At 39.3% G+C, this 15,505-nt stretch overlaps 1 long non-coding RNA gene across 1 annotated transcript; it reads left to right on the forward strand.

The window, feature by feature from the left end:
* The first annotated feature begins 4,405 nt into the window (after positions 1 to 4,405).
* LOC112841965 (uncharacterized) lies at positions 4,406 to 6,334 on the forward strand. The gene is made up of 2 exons (XR_003213474.1): positions 4,406 to 4,520; positions 6,124 to 6,334. It is a non-coding gene; the product is annotated as an uncharacterized LOC112841965 (long non-coding RNA).
* Positions 6,335 to 15,505: the final 9,171 nt, after the last annotated feature.

Genomic DNA, 15,505 nt, shown 5'->3' on the forward strand with positions numbered 1-15,505 from the left:
TGTTCTTAAATATATACAACAATAACATTAATTATGATTAATTACAGTATATTATAATTATCATTATAATGTTATCATTATTATTATCATTATTAGTAGTAGTAATCTGGAGGCCGATTCGATTAACCGACTAGCCTGGCTCAGGTCGTTGACGCTGTGAGGGGAAGTACAGAGTACTTCCAGCGCATCACTACTACCAGCGCATTACTACTACCAGCGCATCACTACTACCAGCGCATCACTACTACCACAACACAATACAATATAAATTAAAATATGCAAAACAAAAAGAAGATGCACATTCTCTGTCATATGGGCCTGCATGAATAAACTTACTAAATCCTTTATCATCCGCAACTGAAAATAGTTGTGGATGATTACTATACCTTGCTAATGTGACGTTGTTGTCCCTGGCTCTCTTTCTCTCTCTTTACCTCCCGCTCTGTTCCTGTGCTACTGCGAGTGTACCTACCGCCCCTCCCCCCTCTGCTCAGCGCAAACACAAGGCTCTCGTGCAGAGTGAAGCGGAAAAAAAGTGCGAGAGAGAGGGTGAGAGAAAGAAAAAAAGGAAAAAAAACAATAAGGAGCGGGCTCGCGTCGTTCATGTCAAAGAGTCGGCTCTAAGAGCCGTTTCGTTCGCGACCGACACATCACTAAAACAGAGACTTAACTGAAAAACACACATACAATTTCCACAAAGAATATTTTATTTTATAATATTTGATTCACTCACACAGCCAGGTTATGTGTCTTTATAACAACCTTCAACTAAATTAGATTATACACAGTTTTTTTATGTGTGCTATTCTTTAGGAGTTCATTTTAGTATAGAGCTTGTGAGTCATGTTCAAAAGGTAAAACGAGGCTGCATCTGAATTTCATTGTGAATTATCCTCAAATCTTTATCCTAGTGACCCAAATTTTAGGTCTATATTTAAGACTTCTGTTTGTTTTCCAGAAGAAAATTCAGTTGGACACTGGGCTGTCTGGTGCTCTCCTGTTTCCAGTGTGCATCATGAAACCCAAAAATGAGTTCTTACATAGCTGCTGGGATCTGGGTCATATGTGTTGTGTCATATGTGGTGTTGTAATGACACCCAGCATACATCATCTCTTCCTGGCCTAAAAATAAATAACCTGCTAGGCTGTGAGGGTGCACAAATTTAATTAGAACATCTTAGTCACAAATATCACCAGAAACTTTCTCCTTCTAAAAAGCTGGTTTAGATTTGGGATATGGTGTCCTAACTATCACACTGAAGCTGAATGAAAATGTGAATGAAAGGTTTTTTGTTTTTTGCACGTTAATGTTTTAATGAGACAAATGTCTGACTGGAAATCCAAGTATCGTATGGACTGGGAGTCCTTATTGTTAGAGCCATGCTACCAGACAAATACCATAAAGCATTTGAAGAACCTTTAGCTCAACTAATTTTTAAGATAATGGCATCCAACTTTCCTTTTAAGAAGCATATCTTTCCCCTTTTTTTGTTTTTTTAGGATGATCTGAAATTGGTCAGGTTGGAGGCATCTGATGAAATGAACATGGGATGACCCAGTGAAGAGCTTCCAGCTGTGAATCATAGGCACAAAGTTAAGCAAACCTTCAGATTCACAAAGAAGTAACACTTTCCTTGTGAATTTTCTTCAAATCTTTGTTCCACTGACCCAATTTTAGGCCCAAATTTAAGGCTTCTGCTGTTTTGTTTTTTTACAAGAAAACTCAGCCAGCTGGACTTTGTGCTGTGTGGCACTGTTCTGCTTCAGTTGTGCATCATGAAAACCAAAAAGGAATTCTTGCATAGCTGTAGGCATCTGGGTCACTCTGCTGCTATTTTACTTGAAAGCGCTCAAATAATCTTTTTCAGGACTTTGTTCCATATGTCTTTCCCTCATGTCTTTCCACTTCTCTATAAAATGAAGCTCACTGCTGAATAATTCACCACCACTTGGAGTTGAGTTATAGAACCAGAGAGGGAATATTCTTTTCTCATAGCTGATACCCTAACAGAGCGATCTCTTCAAGGAAACAAAGTACTCCCTCCTATAATATTCCTAAAAACAGAATCATATGACTCATTTAACGGGCGACCGTGGCTCAGGGGGTTGGGAAGCGCACCTGTAACCGGAAGGTCGCCGGTTCGATCCCCGGCCTTTCTGTCCTGGTCGGTGTATCCTCTGGCAAGACACTTTACCCTACCGCCTACTGGTGTTGGCCAGAGGGGCCGATGGCGCGATATGGCAGCCTTGTAAACGGCATTGTAAAGCGCTTTGGGTGCCTTGAAAAGCGCTATGTAAATCCAATCCATTATTATATTGAAATTTTAGTAATCTGATCAGCATCTTAAAAATAATCGAAGCTATGGCTCCCATAATACATTAAAAGAATACTAACACACACAGACACACACACACAATGTTGCTCAATTTAATGTGCTTTGAGGCCACACATAGCAAAAATGGTAGTAGTTGGTTTTTCGGGTATAAAAACTCAGAGCTCATTTATCTCTACAGAAACATGAAACTAATTTGTCACTTTGAAATTTGATAGCAGATGATTAGTACTTTAAAAATGTAGGCTAAATTATTTGCAAACCTTTACTATGGTTATCATGCAAGCAGTGGTTTCTAATCTCCTACTGAGGTCTTTACAGGTTTTTACATCGGGAACAGTTTACTGTAGTATTTATGCTAGGCGAGGCTATTAGCTACCACGCTCTCCGTCTAAGTGAGTCGTGAAATTTTGTTGCAACTGTCTTTGTAAAAGAGATAAAGATTTATTTTGAACAAAATACCAAGTTGTGGATTTAGACTATCCAGCTTTCTTCACCATGTTTGTGCTCAGGATATTTTTTAACACACTTAGCATAGCTACCTAATGCTAAAGCATGATAAAAACTACACATTAGCATAAGTGGTTCTTGACTGCAGCCTGCAGTGTCCTGAGTAGCTACTCTCCTACAAAGGCAACTTCCCTTGATGTCATAATTTTACTGAATGGCTCCTTTTTAAGAATTGATGAGATTTAGCTGAACTGATTTGTTGAGAGCTACAGATCTGGGGGTGGGGGAATTGGCAAATTTCAATTAGTTAATGTCCAAACAGCTTGCTAACCAAGCTTGCTAGTTGCAGCTGATATTTAGAACTCCGGCTTCTGATTAAAAAGCGGGAAAAAGCAATATCCGGTCTTTAAGTGATGACGTGGCTTCCGGGCCCAAAGTATTCTGCGTTTAATATGGCTTTTGTGTTGTTAACATGTTTAATGTTTTGTATCTTCTTCTATTTAATTTCAAAAGCCCCTAAAAACAATCAGTGATCACTGTCGGCCTCTCTCGGCTTTTATTACCGCTAATCATTTTAAAGCTCAGTTTTTAAAATCTTACGATGTAACTACAGCCCAGCCCATGCACCAGTATATGAATGACTCACCTGGTATTGTGGATGGATTATCTCAGATTTAATATTTAACATTTAGATTTAACGTTTAAAATTGTGTTTTAAATATGAAAAGTTACAAATATTTTACTAAATGTTGTAAAAAAAAATTACTCGAAAAAACATGTTTTTGTAAGGTTTTGAGCTAAATGTGGAAAAATGTTGCCGTTAATTTCAGCATGTTTCACTTTACAAACGGCGCCCCACAGTCTGCACCAAAATGTATGGTCACATCTAATATCACACCAAGATACCCAGTTTGTAAAACTGTAGGTAAATAACTATAAATTTGATATAAATGATGGTGATTATTTAAAGCAGTGGGGTCTTAAATGACACATGACAGTGGGAGCAGTTCTTTACATCCCAGAATGCTAAATGGCTGTTTAACTGCAGGTACTTGTCTCCCTCCGTCTCACCCACCTGCTCCAGATGGAGGTAAGGGATATCACAGTGTGTGGGCTTCATTGCTGGAAGCAATTAATTCCACTAAGCAATGGGATGGTTTGTCAGTCTAGCTTGCATGTCTTTTGTATTTGCCTCTCAAATGGCTGCATTTAATTCAAACGTAAAAGGGGAGTGTGCGTCATTACAGAGGTCACATTTCTTCACACTGAGATTATCATTTTCTATATGCAGCGTAAACAAACAAGCCTTAAATGTGAAAAATCAGTTCCCAATAAATTAGTTTTAATAATGACTTACTACAGTAACAATTTGCAAGTAATAAAGTGACTCTTTTTAAGTATCAAAAGTAACTTTCCAGATGAGTTAGCCTAACCTTCATTCACCCCAAACCTGACCAGGACATAGCTGGAAGCCTAGTCTCACTATGAGGAGATTAGCTGGACAGCTAGGGTGACTCTAAGAGGATCGGATGGCCTCGAAATTCTCACTCTCTTCTGACTTTGTTATCTGGTTTCACCCCCACCTGTCTATCTAGGTTTTCCGACGCAGTGGGGGGTCTGCTGAAAGGAGCTGCTAGTTCTAGTTCTAATTTCTTTTCATTATCTATCATCAGTTTCACTGCAGGGGCCATGGTGTTATATCAACTGCCAGACTCTTCTTCTTTCTGGCTGTTGGAGGTAAATGCAATGTATTTGCCAACAGCAACAGCTGCCTCAGTGCATCCCCCATTCTGTAATTCATTTGTATTTGAGCTGGTGTACATTTTTCTCCTGTGTCAGTGTTTCTCTAAATCAAGATTAACAAAGAAAATCATTGAGCGTTCAAAGCTGGTTGTCTTTCAGGAGATTATTTAACAGCAGCAATCAATCTACAGTGCCAACATAATCAACCACGGACACTGCACAGGCTAATATTGAATATACTGTTCGCAGTAAAACCTGAACATCAATGAGATATTCTGCGGATAGCTCCTTTGTCAATACTTGTTGTATTCCAGTTGATGTGTGACATTTACCTGACTTTTAAATACTGAGTGCATTTCTATCCACTTCCTGTTTGACTTCCTAGTCCAGGATTTTGTAGTCCAGTTGCTCGGATGGTTCTCATCTAGTCTGTTATGACCTTTTGACTTAGAACTCCTCACTGTTAGTGTACTGTGTTCTTACTTTGTAGCTTTAAACTTCTAATTCTTGTCTCAAACAGTTTCTTTTAAATCTTTTTTTTTATTATTACTCAGCACACATTGTTACTTAATATTGTCATATCACCTGAATGCTTCAGTGCATTTCACTCTGCTTGGTCAAAGCTGGTTTACTGACCCTGCAAACTGCTGAGCAGTAGTGCAGGACCACATTGCAGCAGTGTGATGATTTTTCAGACTGAGAGTTGTTTTCCATGAGCCTGTGGGTTTGTTTTTCCTTTCTCCCATAGTCCAAAAACATGCATGCAAATTGGTGATTCTAAAGTAGCTGTAGGTGTTAGTTTTGTATGCACTATTAAACCAAATTGTTTTAGTAGGTGATGTAGCAGCTTCTCCCTTCTTGAGTTAATGAATCCATTTGTGATTAACTTAAGTGTTAAATTAAAGGTATAATTTCACAGTATATCTCCACTTGTCCATTAATGTTGTAGCATCCAAAGCAAGGTTTCTGAAGGTCTTCTAAATAATATATCATTTTATAATAAGCTGTTCTGTGTTTCCTACAGTTCCGTTGCTAAGGAAACTTTTATTTACCTTCATGCTATGAGAGGTTGGGTTAATTGCTACACTGAGGTAGTACAGAGTGTACAGAATTGTAAAGCAAACAAGTTCAAGCTGCATAGATCTACCAGTAGGTAATTATCATAAATGTTTCATGCAGCACAAAAGCAAAGAACATGTATAACATGTAAGATGTAATTTGAGAAAGCATGTTAATGTTACTTGTGGCAGCCTATAGTAATGGAATGTGTTTTGAATTACACTACTTTTGTGTCAACAGAAAATTAAAACAAAAAAGTATGTATGAAAATGACATTTTTTAGGATTTTGGAAAGCAGGGCAACACGGTAGTTAGCACTGTTTTCTTACAGCAACAAGGTCCTGGGTTTGAATCCAACAACTGGCTTTCAATGTGGAGATTCCATGTTTTCCACATGTCTGTGCTTTTTCTCTCCAGGTACTCAAGCTTCTCCCCACAGTCCAAAGACATGCAGTTGGTGGGGTTAGGTTAACTGGTGACTCTAAATTCCCCATAGGTGAGAATGATTGTCTGTCTCTCTGTGTTAACCCTCTGACAGACTGAGGCTGTACCCTACCGCTCGCCCCATGGCACCTGGTATAGGCTCGAGCTCACACGCAACCCTGAAATGGATAAACAGAAGAAGAAACACTGCTGGTCTGGTCACTGATGCCAGATTTGATTGATCGAAAGTAACCAAGTCTAAATATGACACTTATTTCTTAATATTTTGTTAGATTTTGGAGGCTGATTAAAAGCAAAAATGAAAAGAAGCAGTGTTTTTTTTATCAGTATAAATCAATAACACAACACCAGTATTTCTTTCCTATGAACTCTTTTGTATAATATGTTAAAAGGTTTCAGTCTTTGAGCCGAATGAACAGTTGAAACAAATCTGACAAGGACGCGTTACCCTGTCAGAGTAAGGACACTCTGGATATTATGAAAGAGAAGCGTGCTCAAAATCATTTGAATATCTTAACTTTTTTATCCTAACTACAAAAAGTGTATAAAAAGCAAACAAAATTAACACAATCTTTCCAAAACGTGCTTTATGTGTTAAAATGAGTCAAAATAAGTACATTTGGGGTGGAAAAACATCACATGGGGCATTCTAGCTGAGCACTACGAGGATGTTTTTGCAGGAAAAAGTGAATCCTGATAAATATGACAAAGATATCTCAGAAAGCATCCACTAGCTCAGATGTTGAGCTAAATTGAGTGATATATAATCACCATGTTCTTGCACTTTACCGCAGACACACCAAAGAATGGTGCACACTTCTTCCTCCTCATAGGTCATCGTTTCCTCTGACAACACATTTAACGTATGCCATTATTAATCATGAGCAACTATTAGCTTTTGATAAATTGCCACTCAACCTAGAACAGGCTCGCCGCCAGTAACAAAAGACCCTTGGTGTCTACTATACGTTCGCTTCACTTCGTGTTGTTTATCTGTGAGTGCACTTAACGTTCATTTGTACAAAGAAAAGAAGAGTGTGTCAATCAGAAAGAAGAGTGTGCCCTTGGAGACAAGAGCAGCGTCTCCTCTGGCTAATGTGGTTTGTCACACAGCCAGCTGCACAGGCCAACGCCAGAGGAGGAGGTGAAATGAGGAGCACGGTCACTGATAAAGAGAAGAGAAAGCAGCATAAGGAAGTTTGAAAATGTGGAAGCAATTTTCAAAAAAAGAAAACTGAAACTCAAAGTATCTTTTACATGTCTGAATTAGCACAAAGACCAGAGGCGGCTGATTCTGTATAGATTCAACAAATATGTGCTGCAATTAGGTGATGGTGTGTGGTTTACATATCAACATATAATAATTACAATATTATTTCTATAATTTCTTGCAACACTAGAACTACAATGTGCTTCACAAATTCACGAGAGCAGCTTCAAAGCACCAAACAGAAAAAAAACCCCAAAACGGAGTAGCATTATTCACAGAGACCATTTTTTAAAATGCATTACACAAATGCCAGTGTGTACAAGTAGGCTTCAAATCCTTTTCAGACTGAGTCACAAGCTGATCTGACAGTGAAGGAACAGTTAGTGCCACAGTATTGAACTAAAAGATAAAAAGCACGGTCCCTCATTAAATCAGCTTCTATCCTGTTATGTTGAATCAAAGCTGATTTGCACACCAGGAACTAAATGAAGTTCAACTATCAATAACCAGGTCAGCGGCAGTCCCTTTCACGTCTGCACATGACGTTCAGATCGCTTCTGATTGTCTGGTGTAGAATCCACAGTGGTGGTGTACAGACAAATTTACAAAAATACATAACCTTTTGCCTGATAAACTATAACAGGAGCTGCTGACGTGCAGCGCAATTAAAAAAGCAACTCAAACTGAATTGTCCCGAAGCAATTAATTAAGCAACTACTTTTTATGATGTTTATTCTGGATTCTTGTTCATTTTTCTGCCTCTTCATCTGCAAACAGAGCCACGTTTAGTAAGTCGCCTCGAGCAGGATGCGCCACGCTGCTGGAAGCACTTAAACATAAATTATCACATCTAACCTACTGACGGGGGTGCCGTGATTTTCTGACCTGTGAGAAAGAGGGTAATTCAGATATTAATTATGCAAATCAAATGTGTGAAATTGCAGAAAATTGTTTTCAAGTAGCCATCATCTTCTCTGCGAAGCATCCTCCAGACTCCCCTGTGCGGAGTTTAGATGAAATGTTGATGAGCACCAGTCCTAAAGACGCGTTTATGATAATGACATGCACACGCCTGTGTGAGGCTGTGAACATCAATCCAATTAATGCGATGCAGACGAGCAACCTCAGCATTTCTCACATGACAGCGAAGGACATCAAAGATGACACTGAGGGGTTGCTTGCAGTGCATGTTTCAAAGTGAGGTGGTAAGACAATGTTGGCAAAGATGATGTTTATATAATGATGACCACTGCAGAGAAGTTAGCCTGAGACGAGCACGAGCACTTATTCTCATGGCAGATTCAGAAAACAGAGTCCAAGTGGCATGAGATCACCCAGTGATGAGGTGAGGACAGAGGCTGATGGAGACAAGCAGAAAATAGACAGCTGACACTGACAGGTCGCAGTGGGTGACTTTGTGTTTGAATGTATTTAATGTCCACAGGCTCTGAAGACAGCATCTGCAAAAAAAAACAATAACAAAAGGAGAAAACTAACTAATTACAAAGATAAGTCTTTGACACTTCTGGCGTGCAGTGAGTCAGTCAGCATCTGCATTTGTACAGGAGTAGGTGTGTGCTGACGTCAAAGCTTTTGCAGGGAACTTGAAAGAACCGTTGGGGAGTGAAGGGGGCTCAAAAGAGAGATTGGCAGAAGAAACAGACGTGCACAAAAGCGAGTGCTGATGCACCGACATTATAGCTTCAAACTGCATCTGTGAAGAGAGATTTAGGTCAAGAGTGTGTGTGCGGGATCAGAAAAATGAAGCAACATCTATTCCAGCACCTTGAAACACAAACATATTTAAATATCACTGAAAATACATAAAATGAATGTGGAGAAACCAAGATGAGGATGTGTACAGAAACAAGCAGAAATATTTGTGAAAATAAAGAATCTCTGCAAACAAAATGATTAGAGAGGATTTTTCTTCTTCTACTTAAGCAAACAAATATTTTGGACATAACTGAGAAAAATAAACTTCCATTTCCACCCACTTTGCCTGAGTTATTTCGCTTTTATGCAATTAAAATGAAATGAATACTACATTTCACATAATCTCACCCTCAACTGCCTGTGGACGAGTCCAGCTCTTTTGCTGCTAAGTTCCCCACTGTTAGCTCCGTCCCATTTAGAAAAATAGGGTTTTCATTTAATTAGCCCAAAAATTATATTTACAAAAGTACTAAATGTTGAGCTGAGCATAAAAGAGGTCAAAGAAACAAAACTAGACTCAGGCAAAGAACTGTGAACTCAACAAACCAAACAAACATAACTGACCTAAAGAGGAAATGACACACAGGGGTATATATAATGGCTGATCAGACCACTACCACACAACAGGGGTAACTAAACAAAACACAATCATAAACAACAAAAGCGATACAGTACAGTCCAGTTTGTTAATAAACCAAAAACCAAAGAAGAAAATCAAAACCACTAAACCCTAAACTCAAATATTTAATTAAGTACAAAAGCTTTTTTTTTAATTAAAGAAAATACACATTCTCCCCTTCAGCAGGAAGTGGTGGTGCGGTCCAATTATCCTTCTTTGTATTTAACGGCTTGAAACCCTGTCCATCACCTTCTGTCTGGCAGCTCCCAGGGATCATGGCAGGTAAGAAACAGGTAAAAGAAACAAAGTAATCAACTGGTATGCATACATAAGTAAACTAAACGTGCGTGCTTACAAATAGGACAAATGTACTTAAACCAATCAATAAACTTATTGGAAACTAAAGTGTGTTATTGTGTTAAAATGAAGAAAGAGTTACCAACTTCAGAGTGTGGCCATGCTTTTGGCCATCACAGTGTTAAAGTGGGTCCAAACAACATTTTTACCTCCTGATCTTTCTGATAACTGGACCCTACAGAGGTTGTACAGGTAGTCCAGCTTCTCCAGGATGGCACATCATTAAAAGTCCTCAACCTATCAGCAGAACTGGTATTTGCTCCTTTGTGCAAGGAGGACACTGGTGTGAATATCTCTTCCCAAACAATCAGAAACAGACTTCATGAGGATGGCCTCAGAATCCGATCTCCTACAGTGGGCCTTGTGCTCACTGCCTGCCGTTTGCCACAGAATACCAGAACTGGCAGGTCCACTGATGGCACCCTGTGCTTTTCACAGGTGAGAGCAGGTTCTTTCTGAGCATGAGCTGAGTTGGTGGTGGGTCAGTAATGGTCTGGGGAGGCATATTCATGCAGAGATGTGCAATGGCACCCTGACTGCCATTAGGTATCAGCATAAAATCCTTAATAAAATATATATATATTGGTGGCTATTAATAATATTTTATTAATAGCCACCAGCCACCAGGTTTGGAAACATTGTGCAATATAACACAGGTGTGGCAGCTAAAACTCTTTTGAATCCATGACTCAATGAGGACACAGAGCATCCAAGAACACTCTTACTCCTCCACTGCGGCTCTGGGACTTGCAGACCACAGAATCAACAAAGGCGTTCTATCTCTCACAATGGCATGTTATAATTTCCATTTCTGGCAGCTCTGATGAAATGCTCATTCACACATACACACACGTCTATCTTATCCAATTACTGCGAGGACAAGATATGGTTTACTGTAATGAATTATTCATAGCACAATAAGGATGCACCACAGAGGTTAGTGTGTCAGTCTAAAGTGTGCTCCTCAGAATCCCTTTAAAAGATTATTTCTAGAATTCAGCTGCCACAATTGCCCGCCGTAATTAAGTTGCTCTTTGCAGGGGCAGAATCGAGCCCACCAATCTGTGTCTCGCTGCGATTACAGTTTAATTCTGGCTGCCCTTGTAACTGCACATGGAATTTGACTTGTGAAACGTTAAAACGAGATTTTAAAGGAGGGAGACTCATGACGTGTTACCACCGTGTCGCCATGCACACATACACATCCTCTGCGTGCGCTCTTATTTGTCCCTGTTCTCCAGTGATGCTAACCCTTTTTTTTTGGGGGGGGGGGAGACTGACAGAAGAGATTCTTTGGTAAATTTTCAAAGACGTTTATGGCACTGAACATAAGCGTGTCAATAATAATGACAGCCGCTATCCACAGAGAATTGTTTACGCAATTAAAAAGCTTATATCCAGCAGCGAGCTTGAAAATGAACAATTATTTTAGCTGTAAGAACGAAGCTGGAACGTGCAAAAACACACAGACAGCACACTTTTTAAAACTTGAGAATGGGCTGCATCTACAGCAATGTATTAAAGCTGCAGTATGCTCTGTCCTCAACTTCCAAGTTCAAATCCTCTCCTCTGTTAATCCCTCGGAGAGGGCAGGGATGATGGGACACACGGCCATTTGAGAGAACCTGGTTTTGGGCACAAGGTTTATTCTGCTATTTAACAAAATGAGCAGACGCCAGCTGTTGCAGCAGTGGATGTGGGCTGAGTGTAAGTCAGGAGCCACGAGCACTTATTCTCAAACGTGGCAGCTGTTTGTGGAATCAGACAATCTGAATTTGTGACTCGTCAAATTGCCCATCTGGGTCAAAGCAATAGTAAATAAATAATCAGTGGGTTTTAGTCATGTGTTGAGTTATTATAAAAAAAAAATGAACATCATTAGTTGCAAAAGTACTGGGCTGTCTTTCTCCTCAGTAATTTTATTAGATATTGTGCTCGGAGCTAAAAGCAGCCGAGGTAAATTGCTTGGCCCCACAAAACAATCTGTGTTAGCAGGTCTGTAATCCATTAATTAACCTATTATCCTTTTCATAAATTCATGTCATGGTGAATTATTGTATTAAGCATATCCACAGTTAGATAAAATGAAATAAGTATAGCTACAAGCAATCCCTATCCACCAAAGATTCAGGCTTCAATTTCTTCCAAATGCTCTGTTTAGGACAGTTTTTCTACTCTTAGCTCTGTATGATGTCATTAAGAACGCATATCCTTAATATGATCACCTAAGACACACGCACTACTGTTCACTTATTGTGTTTGAGTGTTTTAGCTCCGCTCTCTTTATGAGTGGTTTGTTTCAGGGAGGAACTGTAGATCTGCACCAAGACCCAGAATAAGCTACACAAAAGCTTAATAAAACTCTGAAGTATGCAAAGGTGAAAACAGGGGGTTTAAAATGAGCACATGTCTTCTTTGAATTCTCTTTAAACGAATTAACATTTGTGTGTAGATGCATATTCATCAGGGGTCCAATGCGTGCTTCCCCCTTTAGTGAAATCACATTTGGAAAGCCCAAGTAGGGGTGCAGCGAGTTCATTAAGCCAAGCTGTTTCACATTAATTTTACATTCAGCTGTTTAATAACTTCAAAGAACCATACTTAATGGCTTTGAAATAAAAATTCTTTGAGGGAAAAAATTAAAACATAATGAAAAAAAAAGTTCTGTTTGAAATGTTTTTGAAGGGCTTTAACAGGTACACAGGTCTGTATGACTTCAGTGACAAAAAGAGACAGTAACATGTGAACTCACAGCTTCACATAGATGGAGCTTATATGCTGTGGCTTTAATTATTGCATTTGTATGACACTTTTATGGTAAATGAACTGGTTCTTATATAGCGCTTTTCTACTCTTTCTGAGCACTCAAAGCGCTTCACACAACTTGTGCATTCACCCATTCACATCTTTCTAAGTGCTTCATAGCTAACATTCATACTCCGATGGATGCATCAGAGAGCAATTTGGGGTTAGTACCTTGCCCAAGGCATGTACACTAGGAGAAGCCAGGAATCGAACCACCAACCTTCTGATCAGTGGATGACCTGCTCTACCACCTGAGCTACAGCCACCCCTATGGACAATTGTTTTTCTAGCTTACTTTGGCTGTCTTAACAATCCATCAAGTCTACCAGGTTTACACACAATCGTCTGCCGGTTGATTCTTCATATACAAAATACAAACATGAGAGTATTAATTTTCTTTTTAATCTCATAGCAAGAAAGAGGAGCGTATAAGCTGCATTTCCCCCCCTCATCTCTGTATTTCAAAGGCTACATTTTTGTGTGTTCTTCTTGTTTGCCACTTCCCGCTACAGGACTTTGCTTTGTCCATTTCAGATAAGGACTGTAATTTTGAGAGAAGAATAAATTACTTTAATTCGCCTTTCAGAACGCCTAAAAGAAAAAAAGAGAAAAAGTCAGCAAGCAATCAGCTTTATTTCTGCCTAAAGCCGTGTGGACATGCATGAAAGTAGTTGTAATGATTGAATGAGCTCATAGAGTCTGAATATCACCTCTGGAGCCCCACACAGGTTTCTCTAAAAGACACCAGAGGGTAGCCGGGTTAACTGCTGCAGCCTGACAGGAGAGAGTCAGGAAGCGTGTGTTGATGCTTATAGATGTCTGAGTGATGGTAAAACTGCCAGAGATAGAGCTCTGTCATGTTTGAAGTGCTAATGTTTGTGACAGTGAGGGGGAAAAAAGCTACTTTAAAGTTCATTATGGAGCTAATTCCCAGCACAGTGAGAGTAGCGTTACAATAATTGCATCTCCGGGGAGAAAAGCAGTGGGTGATTTTGTACATTCAAGCAGATGTGCATTGCTGAAATATGCTCAGAGATCACCTTTAGAGGGATTCCATTTAATTAAACTTATGGCCTCTCGCTAAATTAAGAGAGAAATGCCTTATTCAGAAGGTCTGATCAGATAGAAAAAGAGGAGAAAAAACATTAAAGACTTGTCTAAATTTAAATGCTTATGGAGAGCAGTAAAAGCAATAATATTAAACATAAAAAGGATGCCTACACAGAACAAAAACTTAACTAGATATCTATATCTGAATGCTGTTGACCTATTTATTGATAACAGTTTAATTTCAAGTGCTGCTGGTCTGAACAATATATCGATGAATCACTGTTTCCCAGCATAACAGCGCAATTGCATCACAGTTCTTCTTCAATCTACTGTGTTTTTAAGGGGGAGATGGGTGTTAGTAATAATCACAGGCTTACCACTTACCCTCCCTTACAATATCCTTGGCAAGAAAGGAGAACATATTTTATTACAGAGTCAAGCTGTGGCATAAATCCCTGCTGTATGGAGGGGGAGCATAAAGCTCCTTCTGTGCCTTGAATGAAAAACCTTTAAGTGGTGAATGAATGGCACGTGAGCAAGTGAGTCAGTGGGTGAACTGCACAATTTAAGCACTTCCAGTCTGTGCGACATCCCCACATCTTAAAGAGAATTCTGCTATTTTAAATCATCCTGTAGGCGCGCAGAAACGAGGTCAGACACAAACAATGTCGCCGTGGGAACCCTGCGCTTCAGCAGCACAGTGACATTTCTCTGTGGAAAAAACGAGGTGGAGGAAGACCACCTCAAAATGTCACAGGACCCACAGATACGCATTTATTAAAAAAGGAAAATCAGAACAGTTAATGAACTGTCACCATTTGGTTTCTAGTGCACGTGAGACTCTGAGTGTGAGAAGTTTCCTACAGAGGTTCACAATATAGAATATAAGCATGTATGTGAAATCTCATCATTACCCCTTTTTACATTGGTAATATAAAAAGGTGCAGCTATAATAAAAAAAAACTGTTGGAGAACATCCCCATCCTCTCTAATCTGTCAGGCATAAGATTACTGTTCAGTCAGCAGGTGTTAGGGACATGACTTCAGGTGTTCCTCATCAGTGTTTTGACCTTTTACTCACAATACACCCTTAGTTGAGGTAGGCCCAACCACAGGATGATGAGGTCTGGGTGTGTGTTCCTAACAACCCTCCTCATCCACAGCTCAGAAATTAATGCTGGTAGATGCTGGGCAAAGAGAACATTTTTAAGCTCTACATTATAATTATTGTGATATAATTACCCTATGTGCATCACAAGAAATGGGGGTTTTAATTGGATTACAGCAGTCCTGAATTAAAAGTCATAAATGGATTTACATTTTAAAACATGCGTAGGCTTTAAACGGAAATAGAAGTAGGGTAAAATAAAGGCATGTAAGTAATGCTGATGTTTGCTAAATTGGTTCGTTTCATCTGCCTGTCAGGACCTGGAGATTGAGAGGATATTTTGATTTCAAAATAAAAGCGGTGGATTGAAAGCATAAGTCAAATTAAAGCGTCAGCTGCATTATCTGTTAACTGTTTGAGCTATGAGGTAATTCAAGAAAGAAACAACGCCTTTATTTCAACATGTATGTCTTTGTTTTACTTTTTTATTTTTTGTGTTTTCGAAGTACAGCCAAACTCCTAATCTCAGTAGACCTAAATATAGACCCAAGAATACAAAAAGTCTTACTTTGAAAGTATAAAAGGAAGCCTGACGTTCCTGTTGGGTCTGA

This window comes from Oreochromis niloticus, linkage group LG13 (genome assembly GCF_001858045.2).
Source record: "Oreochromis niloticus isolate F11D_XX linkage group LG13, O_niloticus_UMD_NMBU, whole genome shotgun sequence".
NCBI lineage: Eukaryota > Metazoa > Chordata > Actinopteri > Cichliformes > Cichlidae > Oreochromis > Oreochromis niloticus.